This window comes from Patagioenas fasciata, chromosome 7 (genome assembly GCF_037038585.1).
Source record: "Patagioenas fasciata isolate bPatFas1 chromosome 7, bPatFas1.hap1, whole genome shotgun sequence".
Classification (NCBI taxonomy): Eukaryota; Metazoa; Chordata; class Aves; order Columbiformes; family Columbidae; genus Patagioenas; species Patagioenas fasciata.
This window is the reverse complement of record NC_092526.1, coordinates 35532533-35552584: the sequence shown is the minus strand read 5'-3', so window position 1 is coordinate 35552584 and position 20052 is coordinate 35532533. Positions and strand designations below refer to the sequence as shown.

Below are 20052 nucleotides of genomic sequence, written 5' to 3'. Positions count from 1 at the left end.
TATAATAATACACAAAGACCACATCAATGCAGAAATGGTTGACCTTGGCAGACGGCAAGACATAGGCAGAAATTTTTGCCAGACTTTCAAAGACATGGGTCTCCCTAACTTGGTAGATAAAACCTCAGAGGAGATAGGGGAGCACATTCAGAAAGCCAGATAGGGGTGCGTAAGAGCAACTTTCCTAATTTGGATGAGACAGTACAGATGTGTACTGACCTGTGTTATTTAACAGAGAGACTATTATTGAAGTATGAGTAGGAAGAGGAGGAACGGGGGATACTTAGGTCTTATTTGGGCAGTTACACTCAGTATTGGACAGTTCTGGCTTTGGAAGCTCTCCAGAACAGGTGTTTATCTTGCTTTGAGCCCAGCTGTGCTTTGCGAAGTCAGAGGCTTGGCGGAAGCTTATGAACAAATGACTTCACCTAAGTTAATGTTGCATCCAAGATCTGTTCACCCTGGCTTGCTTACTTCCTAGCCTCACAGCTAAAAAGCTTTGCCTTCACTTTTTAAAGTGACAAGTGCCAGATAAGCCGGTGAGTAGGAGTATTTCCATTATTGTGTATGTGGAAATTGGTAGATTTGGTGTCAGCTAAAGGGCTCTTTGTCCCAAGGCTGCTTGAACAAGGAGCTGACCATGAGCCCATCTACTTCATCTCTCTCCTGGTGAACTGCTGTGCACATCCTGCTCTAGCACATTCCCCATGCCCCTTACCCTTGCTGTGCTAGGGAGGTCTTCTTCTTCCAGCTGTCACCTTGGCTCCCCCTGTGCTGCCCTGTCCTATGCTGGATGGCCTTTCTGAAGCATCACAGGCTGTCTCTCACCCATGGGGTGCTCTTGGTAAGCACAAGGTAATGACTGCTCTAGTTCCTTTGTGCTCAACATAAACTGCAGCAAACAATTAATGAAAGAATTGTGCACAAGTACGGGATGTCCCCAAAGTTGTCTTCAATGAGATTTTTGGAAGTGAAGTAAAGGGAACGTCCAGAGAGAGAAAAACAGATGTCCATCTGCCTGAGCCTGCGTAAGCAGTCACCAAGTCAGGAAAACAATCCACCAACTTGCAGTACGATTGAAGATCTCTTGGTTTTGGGTTTCCTTAACCCCCCAAAAAGACACACCCACGCATGCCAAAAACCTGAAGAAAAGCTCTGACGCTCCAGCAATGGTGACTTGATGACAATAGCGGGCATGTAGCAATTCAAGGCAATGCAGTGACCTGCAAAAGGAGGAGAGCACAGCCCCAGTGATGACTGCAGTGATGAACACGGTGTCAGACAGTGCAAGCTCACCTGCTGCTGAGAAAAAAGTGTTGGAATTTCCAGGCATATTCATCCCATGCGAAGGTAATCACATGCAATAAATAAAATAGCGTTGTTATTTTTTAAATAGAAAACAGATTATGATGTATGAGGCATCAGCTGTCACTGCATTTGTGGCCCAAGTGTTGGAAATGCCGTTACCGAAGATCTTGTAAAGGTTTGGTGGGGTTGGAAAACTCTGCCTGCTGTTGCTGTTTGCCTTCAGAGTCCCCTCCTTTGGCACGCTGGACCTGTTCTACTATAAAGCATATCAAGAAATACCTTGATGACTGAATAGGAAAGCATGCTGTAAGTAAACACAGAAATGTTGAATGCAGCAGAGATGTGCTGAGTCCCCATCTGCTGCAGCTGCTCACAGAAACTGGACTAGCTGAACCAGCAGCTTCTAAATGTGGATAAACCATAGACTTCAGATGCAGACCTGAGAAAAAAATGGCACTGCAAATGTTGGTATGAAGCAAAAAAAAAAACTAGTGGAGCAAATCCTTGTGCTTTGGTCCCTGGAGAAAGTTTCAGCAACCCAGCTCCACTCTGCTCTCCTACCCGAGGCATCACACCGAGTGCCATGATCAAGCATGCAGCCCCTGTATCTCCTTCTGTCGCGTGTTCCTGGGGCTGTGCTCTACCACATCATCGTCTGGGAGCACCGCAGGGCTGTGCAGAGTTAGTCTGAACTCTCCTGGCTGGCTGAGGAAGCAGGGAGTAATTACCCTGTCCTCACCTTACATATCTCTGCATGATGGCGTAAAAAAAAAGTGCACTTTTGTGTGCAGGCCAGACAGAGTGCCAGGCTCCTTTGCAATCATCAGTACATGTTGGTCTGTAGCTCCTTTTGCAGCTTCTGTTCTGAGTTATGGAGAACCTAAGTGCTACCCCAGCTCTGCCAGCAAAGGCAGTGACTGTCACATTAACAGGCACAGTTTTATGGGTTTGCTCATGGGAATAACACAGTGAGCAATGTGGCCCTGTGTATTTTTCAGACAACTGCAAATCATGCTTTTGGATCCAAATGATGCCTGAAATTTGGATGTTATAAGCACATCTTTCAGAGGCTTTTTTGTTTTGTTCTGTTTCTCTCTAAGTGCAGGTCTAGCATCTAGATTGTCAAACCAGCCTTTGCCTGTAACTGAGCACCTTTTCTACCTCCCTGGCCAATCTGGGCCTTCAAAACCTGCAATTCAAACGTCTGATTAAGGCCCTCGTGGCTGAATTCTGGGCTCCCAGTTCAAACGTAGAATACTGTCTATAAAACTTTTTATATCATCTACAGTAATATTAGAATCATATTCCCTTGACCATCCTTAGAAAAACAGTTCTTGACACACTACTGGGATAAAAGAGGGGGAACACATGGTATCAGTAAAAACTAAGTTAACATACCATTCAAAGCAATAACATTACACTATATAGTGTAGCAACAAGCCAAGAAATAATAATTATTGGGAGTAAGTAGAATCAAGAATTGCCCCCAGTGTTGCATTACGCTCTTTTCAGTGAAAGAACCTCAGGCACACAGTATATAATAACCAGTCCCATTGTCAATATAAAAAGTTGATACAACCTTATTTAAAATCTCTCGTTTCCCTCTTAAACAGAGTGCAGCAGTGATTTGTGCCAGGGCTGCTGAGCGGTTTCAAATGTGTCCATGAGGTCAAGACGAACGGGTCTGTTGCGTTTTGCGTGGTGCTTTCTTGTGATGGAAGCCCTCTTTGGCTGGCTGAGGTCCTCATCTCAGGCTCTGTTAGCTCATCCCTGTACACCCCATGGACTTGTTCTGCTCCTCTATTGGCTTCCTCCACCAGCACCAGCACATGGAGCAGGAGATGAGTATCACCAGGCCCTTCAAGAAAGGATGCTGCTCTTGACTGAAGTTCAGGATGGTTTAAGCCAGCAGAGGACATGCCCTGAAGACATTGCCTGGGACTTGAAGCTGGACCCAGGAGTCCTTGACTCTTCTCCTGGCATGCAGCAGCAAGCAGGTAGGCATCTGTGTTGACCCTCTCCCATCATCATCTGCCCAGTTCTCACATTGCCTCCCTCACTCTTTGGCCCTGTCTGGAAGGATTCCCATCCTCAACTGGCCACCCGGAAAGACCTCTTGCCCGACTCCATGGAGAGTAGCCCAACAAGCCCCTCTGTGAGCCGTTCGAGCTGGTGTGATTGAGCCAGCTCCCCCTTCCCCACTCCTCCCTGCCATGAGTCACCATTTTTCCAAAGCCTCTCAGTTGCGAACCGGGATGATCCTGCTGTGCTGGCCCATTCCCCAGTACTGCCTCCCTCTGGGAGATGAAATGGGGGGGGCTTGTGCCTCACCCCTGCTCTCCAGGGCCAAGGAGTGCCCCCAAAACACCCTGTCTTCCATATATATGATGGATAATAGGGTTTCTCCTCTGTTCTCACCTGCCCGCATCCATCGTTCCTCTCGTTTACTGCTTTTTACACTTTGATGATGTTTTTTTCTCCGTTGACAGAGAAGAGTGGGGTTGGGTGGTGGGGGGCTGGGGGAAACCGGCACGCATGCCAGGAATGCAGGGTCGGGTTTTGCGGGGCACGGCTTCAACCACTTGGCAAACCCCTTCCTCCTCTTCCCTCCTCCTCCTCCCCACCATCCCCCCTCCCGATTTGAGCAATGAAAAACAACTTCCTGTCAATAAACAGGAACAAAAGCTTGGACACATCTTCAAAGTGATGAGTTATGTCGAAAATATGTTTCGGAGCGCTTTGAATGTTCCTGTGAACTGGAGGGAAATGATTGTTCATGGCGCTTTGGCATTCAAGGAGTGTTTATAAATAAGCGCTGCAGGTCTGCATGAGTTAGTTTTTGCCATGAGAAAAAATACAACAGGACAAGAAGTGAGAGGAAGAGAGGACAAAGACTGAAAAGGAGAAAGAAACAGAAAGCAGGTCCTGGGTAATAGTGTGAAGTTTAAAAGTTTCAAATTAAGTGGCGAAGGTGGCATCAGCCCTGTGTCTGGTGTGAGCTGGCTCTGCCTTTGGGACAGTGTCTTCTCCTGGCACCCGGCCATGGGGCTGGTGGAGCAGCGCATGGATGCTGGTGCTGGGCTGAGCACTGCTATTGCTGCATGGGACATGGAAGAAGGCAGAAAGCATACGGTTCCCATTGGTTTCCAAAAGTGAAAACATGTGCTGGAATCCCAGTCAGACATGCTTCTTGTTATTTTAATGAGAAATTCCATAATTAGTGGCAAAAAAATAAAAAGAAGCTCCACTGCAAGTGAAAGAAAACCCCACTCTCTCCTCTCCAGCACATGATAGATGCATCAAAAAGATGTGGTGTTTTTATAGACATACATTACTTGACAGGCTATGATGTTCCTCAATCTATTTGCTTGAGGGAATTAAAAAAGAAACATTTTTTAAAAAACAACCAAATAAACATGACAGATTTTTTTACTTAAACAGTCCTTGTCTTAAATGGGCAATGCGCTCCCCACCTGTAATTCATTTGTCAGCAGTTAAACATCATTACAACATTGACAGCCAATCTGAATGCAGAAGAGCTGGGCTTTCGTATGGCTATAAACTACAGGACATCAAACTGTACTTTATGGAGTAGGGGCCAGTCAGAAGTGACCCCTTCTAAACTTTTACAATTCTCTGCATTCTTCTGATTATAGTAAAGATTTATTTGAACTTTGATATATATATGTATATAAAAAAGTGTGTTTTATTAAAAACATTTCAACCCAGTTATTTAGTGGAAGAGGAGAGAGAAGAAATATACTGCAAGACGTCTGAAGCTGGTAGTTTTTATTCATCTTGCGAAGTGGTCATGGATGGATTTGCTTGGATTCATGTTCAGAAATAAACACGTAGTATTGCATTACATCCCGTTTACACACTTTGTTCTCCAAACATGTTTGACATCTAGTTGCACAACTCCTTGGCTAGCTGGTATAACACAGAAAGCCCTTGTAAGGGGTTTGCTGAAAGCCGGCTTTTTGGAGGAGAAAAGGTGCTTTGGTGGCTGAATGCTGACGGATGCCCTCTCTCACCTGCTCTCTTTGCTGTTTCCCTAGAGCATCCTTAGGTGCTCTTGGGGAAGGTGTTTAGCAATTCACATCTTCTGCTCTCAGAAAAACCCTCTGAAAAATCTAATTTATTGCTTTTCAGTGTTTCAGCTTGCTGCGAAGAGCACGGGGCTAATAACCGCGCTGTTTTCCAGTCAGTGTCAGACCAAGTATGGGAAAGAAATTAAGGCGATGCTGCAAGCTGAGCTGTGCATTCAGGAAAGAGGAAAACACTGTAGGTTTTCCTCCTCTTTCTCAGGGCCCTCATGCATTGCTGTCATGCCTGGCTCAGCACAGACAGCTGCATTTCAGCACTCGGCCACAGACCCATGTAACAGAGAAGATGTCTCGACACTGTGAAAGCCCTGCTCTTCACCTGCTAGGCAGCAATAATCCCCAAAGAGGGTGGTGTTTTCTAGCAATAAAAAATGGGATTTTACACGTACTCCTGTAATGTATGTGTACACATACATTATTTTTTGCAGAAAGACAAGTACTAGAAAAGCGATGGGATGGATGGTCCGTGTTTGGTGGAATCCTCTTTAAGGTGTGTTGTGATCTCAGGATGGACACCATGTTGCAGTGGATTTTGGGAAACATTCCCTGAGCAGGGATCTTGACTTAGGGACAGATACAAGAGGCACCTGAGCCATAATTCCTGGGAAACCTCAAGATCGGAGCAATGGGCTTTTTGAAAGTTGTGCACAGTGGAGAAGCGCTGATGAGAGAGATTTTTTCCAAGGAAACTTGCCACTTCCACAGATTTGTTGTTTCCCCTGGTGAAGAAATGTGATTGTGCTGAAAACCTGCAGTGTTGTTCTTTTTTATATTTCTTTTTCTTTCTATTTTATTTTGAAGGTTGGGGGGAGACGGACCTGAAATGAAACACTTCATTTTGGTCAGTTTGACCTGATTGGGGAATGCTTCATTCTTTTGATTGGATTGGTTTCAAATCAATTCAGAATATAATTCAGCTTCCCTCAGGGCAAGTGCAGCTCCGGCTCTTTTTCTTTATTGTGGCTGTGCTCTCAGAAGGACCTCGATGCCCAGGAGACAAAGAACAACTTTGGGCTGAGTCCACAGGAATAGCATTAATCTAGGGGCATGGTTGCGTGGTCCAAAGAAGAGCATCCAACAATTGTAAAATATAAAATGGTCCATCTAGCCCTTATTTCCTTTCAAGCTAGTTATGGGGGCTACCTGGAGGAATATGATAGAGAAATTATACTGAGATCCTTCACCCCGGTGTCTCTCTGCTGCCAGCCAGCAGCAAGGTAGAGATCATGCACTCTCTTCATAAGGCAGGGACGTTAGGTTTGATAATGTAATGACTTGAAAGTAAGCATTTTGCAGTAATTTTGGCTCCTGTTCTGAACTTTAGCCTTTCGAGTCATATCAGCTCTGACATTTCTGCTTTTTTTTTTTTTTTCTGAACAATAGTCCTGGAGCCTTATTTGGAATTTCAAGATTTTGCGTTGTTTCGAAGCACAGAGCAAACACTGAAATGTCAGACAATTCCCCAGTGACAAAAGTTTAATGTCTGGGCATGACACTTTGTGGCTGAGATAGAGAAGACAAAGGGAGGCTGGAATGAGCCAGTAGTTGCTGATGTTTTGGTGCTGAAGAGCTCAGTGATCACTGCTTTGAATAGCTAGTCTTTTTCTGTTTATTGGCCAGCTCCCTCCAGATTTCTGTTGCTTTCTTTAAAATGGTTCTGTTTTCCTCAGTAAAATTTAAAGCACAGATCAAATGGAGCAGGTTGTTTTTCTTCTGTTCACATTTCTTTAAAAAGGATTGGTGTACTTTTGAAATAGAAGTGTCTTGTCCTGAAAATGCTGAAACTAACCTCTTTTCAAAAGCACTGTACTCCTGTTTTTTCAGTTCAAACAGCCGAGAGGATGCTACAAATGGTACTGGGTAAGGCAAAACACATTATGTGTTATAACAGAAGGGGGAGCCATGAGGTTTTACTGTGAATAGGGCAGATTGGGGAAGGTCACACTGTTTTGTGCAGCATCCCTGGTCACTTACGCGGCTTGGGCCAGGTGCAATACAATTGCACAGCAGAAAATATGGTTTCTCTACCCAAGGATCTATGACATGCTTTCTGTGTGTATTTTGCAGAGCTTCTGTTTTGCCAGTGTAGTTGTCAAAGAAGTAACTCGAGACACAAAGCTCCCCTGAATGTTTTACTCAATGAATTTGCAAGAAGAAATGACAGCCTATGCTCCTGATCTGCCTTCTGCACCATCTCAGAACCAGCACTGCTCTCCCACGGCAGGTAAGATACCTCTTGTAGATGTACATGGACTTTGCGATAACCCCCCCAAAAAGGCAGAGCACACCTGATTTCAGCGTTTGCTCTGAACCTCATTGCTGAACCTTGGCAAATCTTTCTGCAAACTTGGTCCACGTGTAGAGTAACCTCTGAGAAAAGATTTATTGCTTTGGACCAAAATCAGGCAGCGTTTTGTCATTTTGGAACCCCTGACCTTCCCATGCTCTGGGCTGGGTTTGTGGTGGGGCTTTGGTGTTGTAGACCCACAGGATCATGCAGGCTGGAAGGGATGTCCAGCTGTCATCTGCTCTAGCTTGCCCACCCAAAGTCTTAGTCTCTACAATTTCTCTAGAAGCATAAGGTTTCTCCTCATGCTAGAGTCCCCCTCCTTCTTCTGAGACTGTTTTTTGACAGGCTTTCTTCTTTCATCTCTTTTTTAATGTTCTTACCAGTCGCACAACAAATAAGTTCTAAAATCCTGAGGTTTTTGAATGTTTACTGTAAGCTGGATTGAAGCCTTGATGACTATGATGCATATAAAAGACCAGAGGAAACAAGGAATAACAAGTGTTGTTGCCATAACAAAGGGTGATCCAATGCATTGAGATCTAAAAATAGTTTCTCCCTATGACCCTCTCCATGGTATCTGCCTAAGGATTGGTGCTGGTTTTTTTTTTAAGCATCATGAAGGGAAAGGAAGGAAGAATTAATTCATGCTACAGAGAGCAGAGTTTTGGCTCAAGTACCAGCTGGAGTAGTGAGGACGCTGGTCGAGAAGCTGGGCTGAGGAGCGGGAGGATGGTTTTACAGTTAAATATCTGGGCTGAGATTTGGAAAGGCTCAGCTCTGGCCTTGGCTTCACCCCATGCTCCTCATATGGCATTGGACTGATCCTTTCTGCCTCTAATTCCTTCTGGGCTCTTTCTCCCTTGAGCAGAAGGCTGAGGGCATCTCTTTGCATAGGACTGTTCCCAAAGTGGTCTTCCAAAGTGTAGTCTTGCTCCAGTCTTGCTAGTCTCAGAAACAAAAATCCAAAGAAATGCTTTTTAAGACTTCTGACCCCACAGCCAGTCTGGCCTCATGCTCTCTGCAATATTCACCAGCCTTTATTGGTATCTGGGACATAGTTGAGGTTTTCCTCCCCTTCTCGATTTTTTCAGTAAAACCGAGGACAGACCCCAAGCTGTCACGCTGTGTCCCTACTCCACAGCTGGCATTTGCTTGGGTTCTTATTTTTTCTCTCTGACAAAACACACAAAGTTGGGAAGGAAGGGGCGACGTAGATGGATGAAAGTTTCAATTTTGGAAGAGGGCTGCCTACATCTGGACCTCTCCAGAGGTGGACTGACTGAGAGTTTGCTGGCCCAGAGTCCCCACAGCTCCATCCCACTGCTTTTCACACATGTGTAGAGCTCAGGAGATTTGTGTGTTTTAAAGAACAAGACTCTCTCTTATGAGTAAATTGATTAAATAGCTTTCTGCTTCATTTTCTTCCAACTTATGAATCTCTGTTATTTTCTTTCTTTTTTTGTTGTTTTTTTGTTGTTGTTGTTGTTATTGTTTTTTCACTGTAAACACACTGAGCAATTGGCAAAAGTGCTGCTGGCATCACGTAATCACTGTCAATAGCCATGTGCTCTTGAAACCCCATCCCAGCTTGTGAAGCTGCCCAGGTGATCACTGAGGGTCAGCAAAGGCACATTAAATTCACCCATTCAACCACCCAACTGAGGCATGTTGCTGGGTCCCCAAGAGGTAACCGGAGCACCTCCTTCCATACCAGAGCACATAGAGCTGGGCTGAGGGTTTTGCCCACTCCTTTTGGATGTAGCCGCTAAAGATTTCATCAGTTCCTATTTCTGAAGTTCATACCATAGCACAGCCAACTCCAGAAGTCTGGAAAGTGCAGTTTATTTGGAGAGCAGAGGGGCTTCTGGATCTGTAATTGCTATAAATTTACAGGAGATTTAAAAAAGAAAAACAAGTGGGAAATTCTCATTAATTTTGCCTGCCAGTTTCTGAGCTTTTGGGGGTATCCCAGAGTCTGCCTCTGTGAAGATTAGAAACCCTGTTTCTGTGAAGGCTGGGATTCTTTCCCAGCAATAAAAGAGAGAGGTTATTTTTAGTGGAGCACTGAACTTACCAGGGTCACGAGAAAATGGAGATAGACGGGAAATATTGGTTAAACAGTTCTGATGGGAAACCACTTGAAGATGAACCCTACCTGCTCTTATTTCATAGCCCTGCATACTCCTGGTCTCCTTAACTTTAAGGATCTGGTGTCTGTGTGCGGAGCTGGCGGGGATTACCTTGTCCATGAACTTTCTCACTGTAAGCAGGGACTGTCAAAAAGGTCAAAAAATCAACAACCTCCACTGCTGCTCTGTCCCCTTCCCCTGCCTGGGAAGGATTCCCAGACCGCTCTGCTATGCTTCCAAGAGACACTGTGCTCAGCTGATGGATGCTAAATAGATTTATGGAAGAGAAGAGCACTCCAAACACTCTGTTATTGCTGTTTCTGCTCATCCATCATGTTTTGTATAGCATTTTAAACAGAAGTAGTCCTATTACAGCTGAAATTTCTGGTTTTTTCTTAAAATGAAAGCTCTGATTTCACTGTTTTGCATTAAACTGCATATTGATTTTCTTGCTCTGTTGAGGTAAAGGGAGATGATAAATTTCAAATGGCAGAGATCAAACAGGGAAACTCCTCGTTCCATTCACTTAGGCAAGACCTTGAAAGCTGTTCCTGGAACACAACGCAACTCTATTGGCTCCCAACAGCAGATACTTGGGCATGTGCAAGCAATCACTGTTATACCATAAAGAACCAGGGGGGTCACCTGAACCGTGCAAGAAAGCTGCAGTCTGACTACAGCTGCCAAGACTGAGAAATCCGTGTCCCCTCTCTTCCATTGGCCTGAGGTTGGTAGGAGCTGTGCCACAGGGTCTCACTTCTGCTCCAGAAGGAAGAGCTACTCAGGTAGGACTGCAGACAGCTGGCAGATGTTAGAGGTATGTCCACAACATCCCAGGCTTTGACTCTGAGGTAAGACCTCACTAAAAACTGTGAGGTCTGCCAGGAAATAACTGCCTTCATCCTTTTTCTGTTTATTAAGTTCTTTTCTTAGACATCTCCTCTTGACAGCTGTAGTGATGGGAATCTGCCTTTGGACCATTGTTACCTGCTGCTTCTACACTGAACATATCTCAGCATAGGTGGGAATTGAGCTACTTTGAGCTTCCTTGGCTGAAAGTTAAAGCAAATGCCATTGTGTAACATTGACGTCTAGCACAAATTGAATTTCCCACTTGGAGGCAACAGGGAAAACCTAAACAGCCAATGGAGCATGCTTTGCATACCCTAGAGCTGGGCAGACTATGCAGGCAGTGCTGGGCTGGAGTGCAACCCAGGGCACCAGCGGGTTGCCTAGTTTGGGTGTTCAAAAACTATTACATCACTTCTCTGGTGGTTTGACTCTGTGTTGGCTGTGGCTTTCCTTGTTGAAGGGTTATATTGTGTGGAACCACCTCTGCATCTCTCCAGCAATGATGTAGACATGTCTTGAAGATGGTTTGGCTGACATGTCTGCCCTCCCCCTTGCTGGGAACCCCACAGGTCTGCTGCAAAGCAAGTTGTCAGCGGAAATCACCACCACCACAACAGATAGACAAACCATGTCTGTGTCTATCCGCAGCTCTTTCCACAACTCCTGGATTCCGCTTTTGAAAAAATTAACAGTTTGGCTTTTAAAGTGACACCAGAAAATCCTCAGTGTGTCAGTGAGTGGAAGCAAGTCCTCCAGGACCAGCGTGATCCCTGAATTCCCTTCTCTCCAAATTTCATCTGATACATGGACATGAAGAGAACTCCATGATAGAAGCAATGACTACTTTGTGATAGGTTTTTCTCACTTATCTTCAAAGCCAAGTTTTGATCTAATGTATCCAATGCTGTGGCATGGTATAATGTCTCCTTGGGAAAACCAGGCAGTTGTTGGCTGAAGAAAAGAAAAATATCTTTCAGATATTTTATAATCCAAAAAACATGGTTCTCAAATGAGCTCTTTTCCAAGCACATTAGTGCTACAGCCATTAATAATCATGGAACTCAAAGAAAAAAAAATCATCTGGAAAAGAGTTGAAAGGGAAACCTATTAAAATTTAAAAAAAAAAAAGCAAACCATTTCCCAAAAATATATACAGCCTCATTTCCAATTTTGGGGTGGTTTTTTAGTTATTTTTTGCTGTAACTAAAACTTTCAGTGACCTAATAGTCCCTTTAAAAGACAGCAGTACAGAATAAAAAAAAATAAAAATGAGCCCTTTTGTTCTGCTTGCATTGTTCCTAACAGCGGGACCCATTCTTCCTTCTCCTGATTGAATGTTTCCCAGAGTGTCTAGACGTGTCGCCACCACCACTGAGGAGCTGAGAGATACTAGGACTCATCTGAAGAGCTGTAAAGGTCAGTTATCTGTCTTTCTCCCCGCTCCAGAGTCTGCAACTTGGGTGAAAATCAGGCTTATGAGCAATGAGATTCCTAAAAATAAGCTTCTGTGTTGTTCATTTTTAGGTTGTGCTGGAGTTGTATTTTCCACCCCCTCTTTTTCAGCAGTGGGAAGCTGAGATTCCCACCAAAGAACAGGGTTTTCTGAGCAGGGCTTTAGCTGGCAGCACCAAATGCGTTGTGCCTGGTGACCACATATCAGAAGTTCACAGGGCAAACTGTCTCTTACCTCATCAGCTGCTCACCTTCCCCATGGCTGGTGAGACTTGCCAGGGCTTGGACAGTTTTGTCTGCCCTCCAGGGAGGGTCCAGTTGCATGTACCTGACCTGGTACTCCAGATATTTCCAATGTTCACTCTGTGTGGGATATTTCACTACGGTTTCTAGCACGTTGTGCCACTTCTGCTCCTACCTCACAGAACTCAATAGCCGCCGCTCCTCAGTAAGTGATGTGATGTGGCGATTTCTGGCCTCAGGATGAACTGATTGTCCATTTTCCCCCCTTCATGCCAAATGAGCATTAGCACATCCATCCTTCAGCTCCTAGCTCATCTCCAGTCATGCCCTTGGATCCCAACAATCCTGCGTGCTAGGGACAGGAACCGTCTTGCCGACAATTCAGAGAGCACTTCAGACAATAGGAGCGCTACCCAAATAATAAATAGCAGTGCTAATAATAGCCCCTATCCTTGCATCCCCCTGCAAGCCACTCTAATTCACTAGGACTTGGCCAGAACCTGTAATCAGTCAGTTATAATCTATTTCAGTCCTGTGCAGAGGGATCTGGCTGGGTTTCCCGGGTCTTGGGCTGCTGACATGACTCATTCCCAGCTGATCATTTAGTGGCTTCAGCCAGGTGCTTCTGGGACTTCGTGTCCTCAGCCCTGTTGCTTTCTATAATGAATTGATACTTCAGGACCAGGAGGAAGAAAATAAAGGGTGGTGAGGAACACACCCAGCAGGGTACCCCTGTGCCAAGAAGGAAGTCTCTGTGGGAGGTTGAGAGAGTATTTGGGAGGTAAGGGTAGGCAAAAGGGGTGTGAAAGTCTCTGAACTGGGTTTCTGTGGGGCTGAGGGAAAAGTGGAATCACAAAAACCTTGGGAAGATTTCTTGTGGACCCCTCTCTGCAAGAGCCAGAGGCTGGATGAGGTTGTGGAACAACGTTCATAGCATGGTCTAGATTATGAGGTTGACTGTAGCCAAGTTGCAGGGTGCAGTATGGGCAAGTCTCATATCTGCTGCCTTTCCTGGAAAGCATGGGACCATGAGGTAGAAATGAACAGCTGGGTGTGAGCAGTAGTGCCTGTGTTAGCATGGAGGGGAAATACAATAGCATACAGAGGTCGAGCTTGTTTATTTCAACCACTCTCCTAGTTAAAAAGTAGAGCTGGAACATGGCCAAGCCCTTGAAAGGATGGAGCTGGAAGAGGTGTCTTCCTGAGCATTGGCCCTGGCAACATGGACAACTCAGTTTGGTGCCCTGTGCAGATCTATGGCGGCGAGAGAGTGGCCAAAGCCCTAAGGGTGAGCCCTGCTGGTGTGAGATACATCCAGGAGCAAGGACCTGTACCAGTGTTCATGAGGCCACTGCACATGCACATTTCTCCTGCCAGAGGCAGCATTGACATCCATGGGTTCATCTCCAGCACAGAGATGCTAAAAGTGCTGGCTCTGGCAGCGCTGTGATCATCTGGGCTTGGAAGAGTGGATCTGTGAGCATGAAGGGGGAGGGGGAAATGTGAGATCATGTGTGAGGGATGTGAGCAGCTCTGCTTTATGGCTGCAGCGGAGGACCCTCCATCCTGGGGGAGTGTGGAGGCAGGGAGGGGAATTCTCCTTCCCATCCAAGCACTCTGCACGCCACAATGGGATCCCAGCCCCACCAGTGTCCAAGCCAGCTGTGCTTTCCAATGCAGCCTGGAGCAGAGGGCTTTGAAATGCAGTCCAGTGGGGACCTCAGTCCTGCATCAGGCTCCAGCAATATTGCAAAGCCAGGTACTCAGACATGTTTTCCAAGCCCTGTGGTAATCCTGACCTCATGGAAGGCCATATGACTATTTTAGTTTTATATATCAGCAGATCTTTCCAAGATCTTTGCTTTTGGCCATAGGATGTGAGTCCTGGATAGTCCTTTCAGCTGTAGCTATCTCATCAGTGGTGGGGTAGAGAGGTACGACAGCTTCCACTGCACAGAAGATGGAAAACGCGGAAACCTTCCCTGGCACTTCTCCAAACTCAGGTCCTCTCATTTTTTTTGCACATGAAATAAACGCTGCAGGTTAAAAATGCCATGTGAGCAAAAAGGGGAGGGGAACAGAGGACATGCACCATCCAAAAAGCTAGAGCTTAAGTCGGTCTGCAAAAGGCGAAGGTGAAACAAAGCTAAAGGTGAGCTGAGATCATCGTGCAGAGCTCTGGGCAGAGAGAGAAAGGAAATGTGGTCCTAATTACTTGATAACTAGCCCACATTTCACAAGTCATTTTAATGGCCCAAATGGATTGCTTTCAAGCTCAGAGCTAATACTGGAGTGATAGGGATAGAGTTCTCTTGCAGAGGGACACATGGTGCCAGAAAGCCCACTCTGAGAAGAATATTATTATCTAAAATGACATTAATACATCCTGTTATTCCCTCACGCCGTATCATATGCAGGGAAGGGACTACGCTGTTAAAATGTCAGCATTCAGGCAGCGTCTCGGCACGGAGCGAGCACAGTAGCTGATGCCGAGTGGTCGGTCCAACAGCCCTTGAAGCAGTTTCCATCGCCCTGGGCTCATCCTGACCCTTCACAGGAGGTGAATGCTGCATTTGCGGGGAGAACCCAGAGCCTGCTGCTTCCAGATGAACCGGGGGAGGGATGGGTGGCAGGGGATGTTGGTTAACCACCAGCAAGCAGTTTTGTCCGGGATTTCTCTCTTCTAACGCTTTTGTACCCAGCTACGCTGCTTTGCAGGTGACGGCAGCTTTCTTAGGCACTGTAAGGTTATTGCTGTGTTACCATAGCTTCTGGACACCTTATAGTAATTGGAATCAAGCTATGGAAAGCTCAATAAATAATGACTGCTGAAGGTCACTGAGTGCCTTTAAAAATGTAATATTTTTCCTTCCCATTCATGTTTTATTGGACTTTGAGCGGGGAGGTGAGAAACTGGGTAGATGTCCTCCTAACTTTGCCCGCCTAATAAGTTTCTCTGCTCTGATCTTGTGGCTTAGCTGCTAAGGAAATAAATCAGAAAAGGAAAAGGAAACACCAGCGTTGGGTTTTCCTTTGCTAATTATGGGGAAAAAAAAGTCCCCCGTGTTTATTACACACAGAGCTGGTGTATGGGAAAGCGATTGAAGGTGTGACGATCTTTATTGCCCAGATACCTGGCCTGCTCTGCAGAAAAACTTGTTTGATTGGTTGGTTGTTTTTTTTAAGTAGGACCTTGAACTGTTTACCCCTCTTATTGTCTTAGTGTCTCATGAGCAAATCCATCCCTGGTATGACTGCTGATGGCACTGGGGTTACAGGACAGAATGATTTGGCCCCTGGAAGGCTCCAGGCCCAATGTTGCTCTTTCAATGCAGTAACTGGAAGAACAAGCCTCGTTACTAGTTGGAAGCTTCTTCAATAAAGTCAATGGCTCTGTTCTCTGCTCTGAGTACCTAACATACTGTCGGTGCAGATGACTTCACATCCCCCTCCTGACTCCCCGCTTCTGCTTTTCTAATATAATAGGCTGTTTTGGCTTGTATCTTCTGGTGTCGTCTGTACTGAAGTCAAGCAGCAGAATGAAGGTGGATGACCTCATGGATGTCAGGAGTGAGCTTTGCTAACATGCTTGCCTTGGTAGAAGAAACCAGCATGTGCTGAATCCATTTCCTTTCCCAAGCAGCAGGCTTGCATGCATCAGTTTTAAAGGTCCGTACTTCATTTTCAAGCGTAAAAGCTGACGTGGAAGGGGATGCACCAGTTCTTTTTCTTTGCTTAGTTTTCACTGCTTATAAATGGGAGCTGACATTTTCAGTCCCAACCTGCCAGAACACAGAGAGCATTATACCAGTGCACGTGTCGCTGCTATGAACACGCAGAATCACTGCTCCATGCTGTGCCTTGGCTGTGCTTCTTTCCAACCACTGCTCCCTGTAATGATTATCAACGATAAATTTTAAACGTGCTGGGATCCAGTGAACAGGGAGTTTGCCTGGGCCCTGCTGAGGGAGGTTGTTGTTTCAGTTGGGTCCTTCATCTGATTGTCAACACCCAGCAGTAGAGGGATGGAGGTGGCTCTTGGCTTGGGAATAATGTCTTAATTTGGGAGTGGAAATTGCTGCTCACAGCATTACCCTGGGTTAGACAGTCTTCCCATGGACACAGGTAATGCATTTTATTGATCCACAGTCCATCCTGCACTGTGTCATCTCCGTTATGCCCTACAGCTGTGCTGAAGTTACAGCCCTGTTCCCAAAACCCACTGCAGCAGATTTTCCACCCAAGGCCAAAACACTTATTGCAGCAAGACAGAGAAACACCATGCATCTAAAACATCTTGGTTCAGCCCTCACGTGCTTCCCAGGGAGTTCCTGTCCCACAGTGGAGATGTGTCTCTCACGGTCTGATTAGTCTTCCAGAGCTTCAAGCCAAGTCTATCTCCTTGTTCATGAATTTCACCAAGGAATCATCAGAGTCAAATAAAAAGCTCAGAAAGCTCTCCTGGTGGCCAAATATGGACTCCCCAAGTTGAGGGCTATAAAATTGCTTATTACTTGCCAGATGTACTGACAAAATGCGTGATCATATTGAACCAAATTTCCTTCTGGAGTCTGCATAGGTCAGGGATCACTTCTGGGGAGAAAAATCAGTTTCAAGGACAACCAAATGAAAAAAAAAAAAAAAAATTCTTGAAAAGTTTGGAGCCAAAGTCCAATGGACAAGTTTGAGACAGATTTCTCTCTGCAAGACTAGGTTGAATTTTGAAAATCTACTCTCAGATTCCAGACCAAGAGAAGGAAAGCTCTGGGATTCATTTGCCATAGATTTCTTGCAGAGCTACTGAGCAACTTGACATGCAGCAAACCAGATGTCCCCTGTAGAACTCATGCATGTGCAGAGCATGCAAACTGAATTAAATTGAGAAGTTCTCCAAAAGTCCAACCATGATGGAAAAGGTACCACAAGATGCAACTCAATGGGGTGTTCACCTTGCAGGCTGAGAAAGGCAAATAGCATGTGGCTGCATGCTTCATTCCTAATCATCCAGCATGTCTCTTTGCTCCAAGTTCATAAATGCTAATCTGTGAAAAAAAGTTTGACGATTAACTTCAGATTAGTGGATTTATGGGAGGCAGTGACAGAAATGATTACTGAGTCTCAGAGAAGACTAGTGAGGAAACAGCCTTCCTACCTGTTCTCTGAGAAATGCTGATATTTTTGAGAAAGAGGGAAGTAGATATTTTGATGTAGAATTAAGGTCAAATTGAATAGAAATTTGACTGAAAATACCATCTGCAATCTGCAGGGGAAAAAAAAAAAAAAAGAAGTCAATTTCAGATTATGATGCTTCATTTAATTGATTTATTTAGTTTCCTGTTTTTTTTAGTAACCTACATCCTCTGTAAGAAACACAATTATCTCACATGCTAAAGAAACATGGAATAATTAGTTTTAAAACTAAAAGTGTAACAGCTCAGCAATTTGGAAATATGAAATGATGGGTATCCAGAACCTTATTTTTAAAATATCTTATGAAAAACAGATTATTTTTCAGTTAATAACAAGGAAACAGTGCTTCCTGGAGGAAAAAACCAAAACAAAACATACTCAATGTTCAATATATAACCTGTTTTCCTGCTAATCTGGTGTGAAACCCCTGCCCTATCAGCAGTTTGTTGGCCTCCAATGGGCAATGATCTTGTAGGTGTTTGAGAGGATGTCCTGCCTGGCAGCTCTCTGATCCAGTCCCACAGATGACTTGCAACGCTACATGTCTAATTCAAACACGTCCAGGAATATTTGCATCCAGTTCCAGAGCTGCATTGCTCCTTTGATCTTGTCCAGAGCAGCATGATGGCTCTGCCACCCATTTCCAGTCTTAACTTCTGGCGGAAAGTAGCAGACTGGGGCTGCTTAACCCCTTTTTGAGACCATTTCTCTGCAGTCAAATTCTGTCTCCTGTGTTTCCCATCATAGTTCCTTTTTTGCAGTTTACCTAACTTAGGCGCATTTCCCACCAAAGAACCTTGAGGAGCCATTGAGAGGTCAATTGACTGTTTACAAGTATTAAGTTTTTTTAAAGCCTTATCAAATGCATCCTTGGTCCCTCTGCCATCTCCCTGGTTGGCCACAAGTGTCTGGCCCAGCCCATGTCTGGTGACACTGGTGGCAGAGCAGAACAGAGCAGCTCGCACAGCAGACTGACAGCAGCCACCAACACAGCCAGATGCTCAAAGCTTGGTGGTTTAAATATTTAATAGCAATCTCTCTCGATCTCAATCTCTCTCTTCCCCCAATAAAAATGATTCTGGGAACATGAATCAATTATTCCCAGATTTCAAATGCTGGCACTGCTCATTGTGCAGCTGCGAGCATAGCGTTTAACCTCTTTGATATTTCGGTCTAAAGGACTGCAGTGAGGGGATGCTTGGGGTTTTTGTGCTTTGTGTTTCAGCCCCAAGTTTGGGAGTTGCGGTGCTCCCATCTCCAAGAGCATCCCACTCTGGGCCTGTGCTTGGCTCATCTCTTTGCGTTGGGTTGAACCAAAACTCTGGGGCACAGTACACTGTACCCGAACCTTTCGACTTTTGTTTATTTTTTTCGTCTTATTTCAGGGTAATGGAATTGAGTGGGAAATGCTTTTGTCACCTCTCAGAATGAAAAATGTTTCCTGAGATTCAAAAAGTGTGGTTGCTCCACTTGAGGATCAAAGCTTCACGTTTTCTTGATGGCTGCTAAGAAGAATGGGTGGTCCAAAAAGCTGAGTTGTCAGGGCACCCACAGGGGACCTGAGACCTGGACATCTGCCACCATCCAGGCAGGGATGTCAGCCAGGATTCACCTGACCTGGTAAGTCCTCGGACGGCCAAGTGTTCTCCTGGGAAAGGCACGTTTGGTGCTGGCTTGAATTTGTGTGATTTGTATTGAAGTGATGTGCTGGGGGCTTTTCTTGTGTTGGCTCAAGGAGGGAGATGTCCCGCATACCCCTTCCCCCCTCAAATTCTCAGACTGAGGCACCACAGGGAACTGTGGGTTGTGGGTTTTCCTTTTCTTTTAGGCTAATAAATAGTCACCTTCTCCAGCATTCAAACCTCCAGCTTGGCAGGCAAAGGCAGAAATGAGATCTTTTTGGCAGGAGGTGGAAATCAGCAGAGCACTACCTGAAAATAAAGTGCTGATGTTTTAGGGAGTGCAGTTCATCATCAGGGACAGGAGGAGCTGGTCAAGCCCCTGTTTTTCTGAGCTCCATCACCCCTGTGTGATGCAGCACCGTGTCTGACAGCCAGATTTGGACAAGTTGAGATGTCTCGGTAGCTCATTGCAGAGGCTCATGGAGAGAAAAGAGCATGTCCTGGAGGCAGTGTGGCTCCAGCAGAGGTGACTGGCATGGGATTTTGGCTAAGCTGCTCCTGGTTCTGGTGCTCAGGGAAGCTGAGACGCATAGCTGGAGACTTTGCAATCCCCTTAGATGCTTGTGTGGGCAACAGGCTCTAGCCAATGCAGAGCCAGGGAATGGACGGTCTTCTCTTGCCCTTCTGGCCAGTTCTCTTGCCTGGTTTGCCAAGTTTGCCTGGCCACCTTCAAATAAAATGCAGGCTGTAATAAAACGCTTTGATCATGTGTCAGTTGTCCCAGCCCAGGTGCAGGACCTTGCACTTGGCCTTGTTGAACTTCATGAGGTTCATATGGGCACATTTCTCAAATTTGTTTA

At 45.4% G+C, this 20052-nt stretch overlaps 1 long non-coding RNA gene across 1 annotated transcript in view; it reads left to right on the top strand.

Moving 5' to 3' along the window:
• The window catches only part of LOC139828458 (uncharacterized), a 70014-nt gene that overhangs the window by 41907 nt on the left and 8055 nt on the right, over positions 1-20052 (top strand). Inside the window, exons 5-8 of the long non-coding RNA XR_011740064.1 lie at positions 2922-3305; positions 7482-7638; positions 11991-12101; positions 18956-19190. This is a non-coding gene — a long non-coding RNA (uncharacterized lncRNA). The remainder of the gene's footprint in view (positions 1-2921; positions 3306-7481; positions 7639-11990; positions 12102-18955; positions 19191-20052) is intronic.